Genomic DNA, 11,075 nt, shown 5'->3' on the forward strand with positions numbered 1-11,075 from the left:
GGCAAGACATTATACCTGCAATATTTTATTAAGAATATTTTATTAAGAATTCAATACTAGTATAAATTACTAATGCTGCAATGATTATTGCTTAATAAAATTAGTTAAATTAATGAAGAATCAAGAAAAGATATATTTGATATTTTTCTGCATAAATGTTATTTATAATTACATAAAATTCTACTACTGTCACGATGGATAGAACATTGTGTTTTATCACAATTTTTCAGCATTCCGACATCTTGATGAAGTGATAAAAAAATAATGAAAACATATTTTTCTATCTTTTTAAAGGAGATCTGTTTAATGAACGAAAAATCATTTATCGAATAGATATCGATAATAACTGTTAAGAATTTAAAGTCTTCTATCCTTTGCATGTCAACGTGGCCCAGATATAAGTGGATATTATACGCATTATGTATTCAGCCATACACAATTGCTGTCAGATATACTCTGATATAGCAATCCAAGACTATTGTTAAGCGAAATAAATTACAGAGCGCAAAACAAATGCTGCACGCAACAATTAATCGTCAAATATTGTAACGCGCCGCGAATCTATGGAATCGCCGTTTCAAGCTAGTCATGTTTCACGCTTAGTCACTGATATCGATTGCATCCATCCCGTTTTCATCTAAAGGCCAAAAGCAACATATACTGAGCCACGTTTACGTACATTACAAAATACGTTCTACATGCTCTCGATCTGCCAGTTTAGAATATTAAAGAACGAATGCGCCGCGACACGCATGAAGATATATATATAATTTAGAATACCTATCAGAATTATATATTAAAGGATTGTAATAATCTCCTAGATTGTAGGTGGCTTTTACTAGCAGTAAAAAAAATATAATCCTTATAATCATATATTGATTAACAGAACACATCGCATTATTGTGACGAGTTAGAATAAGTTTATCATTTTGCGCCAATTAATCGTTTTCTACTGCTGATAGATGAGCGAATACGTATATAGGTATAAGTATGTATTTTTTCTATTATGCCGATTAGCCAGATAAAAATACTCCAAAATAACCATGACATATTGAGTGTGTTTTGTCTTAAAAAGGAACAAAGTATAAAACTGAAAGTAAATATCTGAGCACGAAATATTGTAAAAAATCTAATTTGATTGACATGTAATGTCGTTGACAGAATAAAGTAATATGATTGCTTCTTTTATATCTTCGTTCTGTATCCTCGATTTGAAAAATAAGAAATTATTTTAAAGAGACTCAGAGATTTAGTTTTTCTAATTCTTGAAGTATATATCGATTAATAATCCATGAGTGATTCCCATCTAGAATTATCCTTCATCTTTTTCGAAATTAATTTTTTATATTAAGCATTTGATACTATTCTAGCATCATAAGTGTGGCATATCCAGCTTTCTTCTTCCAATGTTTTCTTCATTGCTTATAACTTGGTTGTTAATAAAGATACATACATTTGTTTAATACTATTTTCTTTAATATCTGGTGTTTCGATTGAAAAACATGCTTTACCATACTTTAAAATCTTTGGAGTTGAATCTAATTCTAAAGAGTGACAAAGAATGACAATTAAGTCAGTGTTGAAAAAGAAAGAGTGACACAATTTTCAATTTTTAAGAATATTTTACTCTTTTTAGAGTTAGATTTTACTCCACAAAGATTTTATTAGGTGTAATAAAAAGAAATCCATTATTTTTGCATGAAATTGAATGGAAAAATAATGGATTTCTTTTTACTACACCTAATATATTTATTTTTATAAAAGTTATAAGCAATCGAATTGGGTTGGGTATACCATGCCCAAATGTATCGTTCTTGTAATGTGACAAATAAAGAATTAGGAATAGTGGGATATATATTGACGAGGGAAGAATAGACATCGACACAAGCCTGAGTGAGATTGGACAGAATGTATTTATTTATCTTTAAAATGTACGTAGAGTAAAGTAGATCAATGCAATCGTTATGAGTAGTATCGAATAGTAATTGTCATACGAGTTGCTAGGAACGAGTATGCATACCCACAACACCGAGGAGCTTCAGCCGCTCATTTTTTTTCTTATTTTTTGTTTGCACGACACTGATATACATTAAACGTTACAAGATAGCAATAACGATTATCACCGCGCCAGACGTTCCATTATCATCATCATCATCATCATCATCATCATCATCATCATCATCATCGTCGTCATCATTTCATTATCTCACCATTTCATTATCATTGACGTTATCATAGTTACCTTACAGCCACAGGTTTATTACATGACTTACAATTCTTTAGCATCTCGCGGTGGACACCGGATTCAACAACAACGTACTACATACACGCAGACGCTCGCACCCGCAGATTAAAAATATCACAAAAAACGCGACGCGTAATTACGTAACTATAACGTAGTCCCGTTATGAGATTCGTAGAATTAATTGATCCGCGATCGAATCGTTCGCCGAGTCAAGATATCTGCAGACATTTTCGTTCTATTTTTACGAATATTGAGTGTAAATTCGAGCTTTTATATACGCAGCCGGCGGAAGTTACGAATTTGTAACGATAGCTCGTCCAACAATGATAGTTATTGCGATCGTCCGGTTTCCACCGAATGTTTCAGTTTTTTTTTCGAGTTCGTAAAATTTTTATACCGAATTCAAAACGTCTACGAGCCTGTCAATCTGACGCGATTCTGTTTCGAGCGCGTTATTTATTAAACATCCTCTTTAGGAATATCCGGCGTGATAGTCCATTCGATATCGTAGAAAATTCCCATTTATAGCTAGAATAAAACTTGCAATTTATACAATGCAGGTGATCACAATGCAGATGCAGGTCGTGATAGTTAGATCGCATGATTAACGATCGGCGAACATGAAATCACACTCGGTAACGATTTCTTTAGAAATCACCCTCATCGTCAAATATCTTCTGTGATCCAATGTAATTTTTATCTGTCTTGTTTTTTTTTTCAAGAATCATCAAATCGGCACAGCGTTTTGGCAAAATATTTTATAATATAAAGAATTAGAAATTTTTTCATTACTTATATTCGTGATTTATCGTAAATTTACTATAAATCGACTCCCTTTAGAAAATCATTTTAATATATCGAAAATGACTTATTTAAAAAATACAAATACAAATCATGATGATGTCAAAATGACATCAAATGACTATTAAAAATCATTTTTCAATCATTTATTTTAACGTCATTTTAATATTGTCTTTGCTTGAAGTGTTTTTAATATTTAAAATGAGAATCATTACTTTTTCCAGTATTAATTTCTGTAAGAATTGACTTTATACGACATGTTTATATATATTTGTGATTTTCCGTAACAATTTTTAAAATTTATATTTCCGCAACTATCAAGTCGTCAAAAAAAGAAATAGATAAACGTTTCTAATTTTATCTGTTCAAATTAATTACCGTTTCTTTTATATCGTTTCTGCTTCTTACTATATCTGTTCGAGACTCGGCGAAGATTCACATCGATTGAATAACAATAATTAATCGAGACAATGTGCGAGCAACATTCTGCTGACAAGATTCTCGACAGCTTTAACAAACAAATGAGAAGGCAGCGTTCATCTTTTTCCTAACATGGTACGATCATTATCTTTTCCAAGCCAAAATGAAAAATCGTCTCATAACTCTATGTGCTTCCCCATGTATAAAATGTATCACTTCGTGCAAGTCTATCAGTCTAATTTTTAGCATATTAAAAATGATCTCCGATACTTGTTGTTAAAAAGGAAAAAAATCCACAACGCGTCCCCGTGAGCTACTTAAAATACTTAATCAAATTCTTATTGTATCCGATAATTTTGGCATGAGACAAGAAGCGGATGGAAAGTTCTCTCAAATGGCATATCGGACTTTAAAAAAGCTAAAGAATGCATCTTTCCTCGCGCACAAGTTAAAGCCTTAACAAGCCTCATTCGCACTTATTTCGCTTCGGATGGGAAATAAAAGTAGGCTCGCCGAATCGTACTCGAAATTGTGCATCTGTTTCGCGCGGTGGTATTATATCAGGCACGCCGGTCCGTCGTCCACCCCCAAGACGACGCCGCGAACTCGATTATCACAATCTGCATGGCGTACATGAGCCTTACAAAAAATACAATACTTATGTGCTCGCGACTTTGTATGTATATCACAGGCGACCGGCGCGGCTTCGTCGCGCTAATCGCGCACCGTCACTACTTACAACCCGTCCAGCTGCGATTCCCACCCTCTGTACGTGGTAAACTGCGTACATTGTGTAGAGCGAGCGTGGAACTGGGACGGCGGAAGTCCGATTCGGCGGTCTCGAAAACGCTCCGCTATATATTATCCGCCTAGAATTCAAGTCGCAAAGTTCCAAAGTGCCAAGTCGAGGGATTTTAGTCGATTCGTTGGTACAGCCATAGCTATACGGTTGCACTTTCAGAGAAAAGCAAAAGAGAGCCAAAAAAGATCTCCTTTGGAAAAATGAAGACTTGCTGAGTAAGGCGGACAGTAATTAGAATGGACTTGATAAATCGTGGATTTGGCGTGCCTTAACTCTAAACATGTCTCACATGTAATTACTAACAATATAAGATATAAATATAAACGAATCGCTTATTACATCGCAATGTAAAACTATACAACCGCATAATTTTGCGAAAAATATTTTCTTTGGCACATTTGAGACTCTTCGGCTTCAATCGATTGTAATGAATATTAATTTATAACTGTGTCTCGCAATACGATTTTATCCGTATAAGAATCGAGCTGCCAAAACACTTGGGAAAGACATAGAACTCGTTGTACGTTGATGATGTATGTAAATGTGTCCGAAAGGGAAGCAAATGGAAATGGAAAGTACAGGAGATTCTATCCTGGTCGAATACATTATTCGCGCTTAAGTATTCGATGTGCTTTTTTCATCTTTCATTCGTACGCATTTTTCACTCTCATCCCTTCCCACAATCTTTCAATATCGCATTCTCTCTTTCTCTTTTATTCCTCGTTTTTCTCCATCTTTCTTTTCGTTCTATCTCGTTTCACCCCTCATTTTTCTCTCTGCCATTCATCCCCATTTATCCTCGTACTCTCTCTCTCTCTCTCTCTCTCTCTCTCTCTCTCTCTCTCTCTCTCTCTCTCTCTCTTTCTCTCTATTTCTCTCGCTCAACAATAACAATTGAATATGAATTAGAAAAATAACATTATATCGTAGACAACAATTGATTACAATGTATATAATATATACCGGTAATAGAGTGGTGTGCTTGTTTCACACAATACTTTTATATTTCCCCGTTATTTAAAGCGTACCAATGACGTGGGGCGCCGCGCTATAATGGCTCATAAAACACTACAATTAATTCGTCGTCTCGTTTAGTTTGGTCGATCGATCGTCGATCACGGATCGGCGCTCGCGATGGGGATCGGATTCAGGTGGGAGAGAGATTCGCACTTTTGTACCAACGGCCGTTTATATTATATACGTAATATATATCGAACGCACACTTCTCGAGAACGTGGCTGCGCGATCTACGCGTCGCGATTGCACGATCGACTTTAATGGATGCATAAGATGGTATCAAGGTACCGACTTAACGCATATGATCCGCTTTTATTTAGTACTACATCATAAAAAGCGTTGTGAGGAGATTTACAAGAAAGAATCTCGTATCTTCTTACATATTTATGATTATCCTAATTATAATCTAAATAGAAAACCGAACTGTATAAATCTTTAGTGAAATGAGCTATTTCTGGCTGCACAGATCATTCTATTAATTGTTGGCCATTAAAAGAACTGACAATAAAACGCTGCAACGATTTCTTCGTAATGTTTTTTTTTTTTTTCATACGAAGGCTAATGATAAAATTAATTTCTACGTAGGATTTAGTGACAAGGTCTCCTACAAAATAATTTGCATTATTCTTTCTTCTCGCTCTTTGCTTTGTCGTCGCTACGCGCACTTTCTCGTTTAAGTCACGACATGATTGTAAATCCCGTTACAGCTGCAGAGCGCGCGCACCAAAGGTTCGCGAGACATTGTTTTCACACGTTGCACCAAGTTCTCTTAATTAATTAGTTAGTTAGCCGAAGAGCCGGAGGGTCGCGGACGCGTTCTTCGCTTTTGCACGACAGCGCCCAGCGTCAATGGAGAATTCGTGGACAGATTTCGAGACGGCATACGATATTATTCTTGACTTCCTCCCTTTACTCCCTTTCTTTTCTTGCTCTATCTCTCCTTTTCTCTTTTTTTTTCTTCCTCTCTCGATCGTATAAACGCGTTCCATTTCCGCCATCTGCCATTTACGAGTGTATTCGTTTAATAAGCTAACACGTACTAGCTACAGTAAATCCTAATTACGGCTTGTACGACAGACATTTATGTATATAATATATATATAATATTTGTGTGTATTGCGCGCGCGTAATATTATATATATAGAATATTTGTGTATGTATATATATGTAATATATAATATTCATATATTACAGTTAGATTGCTCATTGTCAATTCATCAGTTTATCACATTTAGTACAAGTTGAAAAATATCTCTAACATCCACGCGCGGCGACGCGGACTCGGCTTCCCGTGTGAGTCGCGCGCGTCCGCGACGCCGCATTATATAATAGTTGTTAATTATGCTAGTTATTAAATTACAATTAATTATCTAACGATAGGTACGACAAACAATTATGATAATACGGCCACGACTTATTAGTTCTCCTCGCGACGGCAAAGTGATTGCAAAATCGACTTTCGTTAAAGTTAAACGCGGAATCCTCCATTATATCGCCTAATTACAAGCCTTTTTTTTATCGTCAATTTCTATGGAATATCTATCAGAGCGAACTGCGCGTGTTTATTTCAGCAAAGTTACTCGACGAGCAGGAAACGACGAGACGGAAACTGGGACGCTTTTAAAATTGTCATATCAGTCGAAGACGAAGACGTAAAATAATGAGATATATATTTCTGCATTTGAATTTTTATGAAAATCTGCGCACACATTATTTTCCTTTTATTTAAATTTTTTGTGACGTGATTTTGATGTAAATTCAAAAAAATATAAATAAATTGAATATTATTCACTCATATCTTATCAAAAATAAAATAAGAAAATATGCTTATGTGAAAAAATTAATATATACATATAAAAATCTACATTATCGTTTGTAATAAGTAGGTTGCCTACATTTCTAATCAGCTGACGTTAAATCAGCCGATATATGTTTAAAGAGGAAGTAACAATCGCTTTATCCCCTATTATTGCTGGAACAACAGTATGCCGATATCGACGGATAGATTTAATATAGTGACGACTAATTTTACTGAAAATTGCAAAGCGTAAAATACATCAAGTTACATCGAAATATCTTTTATCTTTCCGATTTCAATCTTTTCTTATGCAGTCACGCCGATAAAAAAAAGGCTTCGAGTTTTCTTAGGTTCGCTATTACACAGACCGAGGCTCTAAAACGCTTAACTCGTTTCGCACTTTTATTTTTTTATGTATTTTTTTTTTCGTTTTAAATCTCTTTAGAATAGACACCGAAGACACCGAGAGAGACTCGAAGGAAGTTTCGAAAAAGGAGATAAAGTCCGTTCGGCTAATTAGGTTCAAAAATGTCTGGCTACTATAACGAGTCGAGCTACTACTTTCTACTTGTCGCACTGCGCTCTATACACGCATGTGTTAATGTAAAACGCTGCCGCGTCTTCTTCTTTGTGTTTTCTTCTTCTTTTTTTCATTTTTTTTTGTCTTTTTATAACCTACGAGTAGTCGTTCCGTACGGACGGACCGACGGACACCGAGGATTGAGCAAACTGTTATTGCACGGAACGCGTGAAAATTGAAACACTCCTGAAAATTCCTCCCTCCCCTCCTTTTTTCTGCATTCTATCAGCCAGCCGTGGATTCGCGAGAGAAAGAACCCGCATTGCCTAATTTCGCGCCTTTCGAAATGCTATCTAGAATTTTTTCACTTGCAAAGACACAAGAATTCCAAATATTTCAGAGAAATTGGATTTCTTGAAGCATCTGGACTTTAAGAGATTCTTATAAAAATCCTAGATATATTTTTTTTTTCTTTGAGCAAAGTGCACTTAGAATTGTCTGAGAAATGAGAAACTTTATTACTTATTTATATATCTGAAATTTAATCTGTTAAAACACTCGCATCTTTCTGTATTAAGTGTGATTACATAATGTCTACTGTAAAATTTTTTCCGAGAAAGGATAATATTTAAAAGAATTTAAAAGAATTTAAATTTGTTAACAAGAAATCCAACAGAAAACGCAATAATTCTGTTAAATGAAAAATAGCGCGATAAATATGATCGGTAGAGGCATCGCTTTTAAATTGAAGTATTGAATATTTTTCCTATTTATTGACGTCTCTTTATTCTTCAGATGAGCGTACCTAAATAGACGTTCTCTCGCTCCAAAACATGTAAATTATTCCTATCATTAAGATGCCTGGATATCGACACCTTCCGATTGGCAGGGATGCTCTCTTCTTACTAATACGCGAACATACGCAATGAAGGATTTTCTGACGTGAATTGAATCACTCGCTAGCCAGAGGTCTCTATCGATCAAACATTAACGGCGAGAGACCTTCTTACAGCTTCCTATCTAAATACACTTAGCATATATCCTCGGAACATAGATAAACCATTAAAAACATTGTATATGTTCCTATCTACCTATACACAATATATAGATATAATGTTTGTATATCGTAACCATATTAATATAATATTAATTACACATATATATATATATATATATATATATATATATACGATTAGAGTAAATAATTAATCCTTATGCATATATCACATCTGATCGTTCAGTCAGTATAGGAAGACCCTCGCCTCGCTGTCGACACATGCAAACCCGTTTAATATACCTTCCCTAATGTGTCTCTTTTTTCCCTTCGCTTCATCTCTCTCGTCTTTCTGAGGATTCTGAAATTTGTCGCCTCATTACACAACCTCTTTATCATTTTCTCTTGCTTTCTTTCTCTCTTTTTCCTTCTCACGCTTTCACTTTTTCTCGCTCTTCCAGCATTTTAAATTAGTGTCCGATAGTAACTACTATCTAAACAGACATTTAAGTTTTGGTAAAAACCTGAAATCGCCATCGAATATCAATATAATACACTTATTATGTACTTATAATATAAATATAGAAACATAAATTAAATATATTTTTATATATATATATATATCTTAGAATCTGTATATATACAAATACATATGTGCGTATATACATATTTGTATATATTTGTATATATTACTTGGTGTTATAGCTATAACTTTAAACGTGATTTAAAATGCCCAATATATTCCATAACGCCTGAAACGTGTAGTTAGTCCACTATTTTTAAAGAATTAAATCAAATGTATCTATGATCGAGTTAAAACGCGAGAACTAATGAAAAGGTCAACAGATACAGTAGATATCGATCCCTCTTCGAGAGATTCTCCGTGGATGCAGGCCCCTTTTTGTACGGACACGTAACGTCGCATCGGGTCGAACGTCGCGACGCACAGCGCGCGCTTTCTCAACATGTATATAGGCCATAAGAGAGACGGATTGTAACGGATCGCGGTGCCTGAGTGTAAATATATCCGTAAATATAAGTATTACTCGTTAGTTAAATTATACAAAATATCGCTCGATATATCGGGCGCCCGATCGTCCGACCCGGCGACGATCGAAGAATCCGATGGTCCGGAGCCTGTCTTTTTTTAAAAAAAATTTGGATAAATTTTCGGAAATTTTATTTTTCTTGAAATTAATTTTCTGATGAACTTTCTTTAAAAAAAAGGAATCAAATCGTAAACCAAGATTATTGAAATTGATACAATTTCGGTATATACAAATGTCGATGTTACAGATCCGAAAGCAATCTTTGTGTTTATTCGTAACAATTGGTGCAAGATGCAGTTTGTCATATCTGTAGCATCGAAAATTGAATTTATCGAGATTATATCCTTGAAATTTAATCCTTGTAAATTCTTTTAGAACGGGATGCTGCATTAACGAGTTACAGCTGCAGGATGTAGTTCTTTTGCATAAACTGTCGCGGGAAAGTCACAAGAGCTCTCGCCAGTCCATATATTGTGTGATTATATTATAATGACAAAATCGTTTAATTTATTTGACATATTTAGAAAATATATCAAAAATTGAGTGAAAAAAATACATTGAAGACAGAAAAAGTAATATGAATTCGAGTCGAGATTTGAAACTTCTTTATTACAATATAAATATTAAAGCACACAAGATGTAATTAATCCTCAAAAATACCTCAAAAATCAATTGCTGAAATTTTATATTAAAATTTTTTTAATTAAAATTTAGAAGCCACTATTGTTAAGATGTATAACAGAAATAAATATTAATTCACATATTTGTGTATAAATTATATTTTTAAATAAAAATATTTTAAAGAAAATAAATGTATATATATATGTAGAACTGCGGTGCCTTAAAATTTTCATTAAGAATAAATTGAGTTCGATGGAAGTAAAAGAAATCTATCATGAAAAGAATATTTAATTTTTGGAATATTCCGTTTATAATACTCTTCTTTTTCATCGATAATAGACAGTCTGAGGAAAGGATTTGCGTTCCTAGGATTATTCCGGAAGTTGAAACATGCACTGTAGAGGCTTGTACGTTCTGATATAGCGGTGCTGATATCGCCTGAAAGTACGAGCCGTAGTGCGAGTCAAAAACTATCCGCGATCGTCTCGTACGTGCACGAGGCGCGGCACGGCGATAAATATATTATCCCGCCGCATTCGGTAGGTAGCTGCTACATTTTACCGAAGTTCGATTGAAAGACGACTGACTATCACGCGAGCTAACGTGCGGAGAGTCGCACACACGCCGTGCGATTAATTGATTCCTGGAATTCGATGTAAGTTCGAGAGCGAGCGAGAGCCTATAAACGAGCTCGCGAGACTCAATATTCGTATATATACGTATATATGTATGTATGTGTGTGTGTGTGCGTGCGTGCGTGCGTGCGTGCGTGTGTGTGCGTGTGTGCGTGTGTGTGTGTGTGTGTGTG

General features: G+C 34.8%; 1 protein-coding gene across 1 annotated transcript in view; it reads left to right on the forward strand.

Moving 5' to 3' along the window:
- The window catches only part of LOC108690884 (ras association domain-containing protein 2), a 4,755-nt gene extending 3,567 nt beyond the window's left edge, over nucleotides 1-1,188 (forward strand). Inside the window, exon 11 of the mRNA XM_018198410.1 lies at nucleotides 295-1,188. The gene's annotated coding sequence lies outside the window, so the exon portion shown is untranslated. The remainder of the gene's footprint in view (nucleotides 1-294) is intronic.
- The last annotated feature ends 9,887 nt before the right edge of the window (nucleotides 1,189-11,075 follow it).

The sequence above is a fragment of the Atta colombica genome, unplaced genomic scaffold (assembly GCF_001594045.1).
Source record: "Atta colombica isolate Treedump-2 unplaced genomic scaffold, Acol1.0 scaffold38, whole genome shotgun sequence".
Lineage (NCBI taxonomy): Eukaryota > Metazoa > Arthropoda > Insecta > Hymenoptera > Formicidae > Atta > Atta colombica.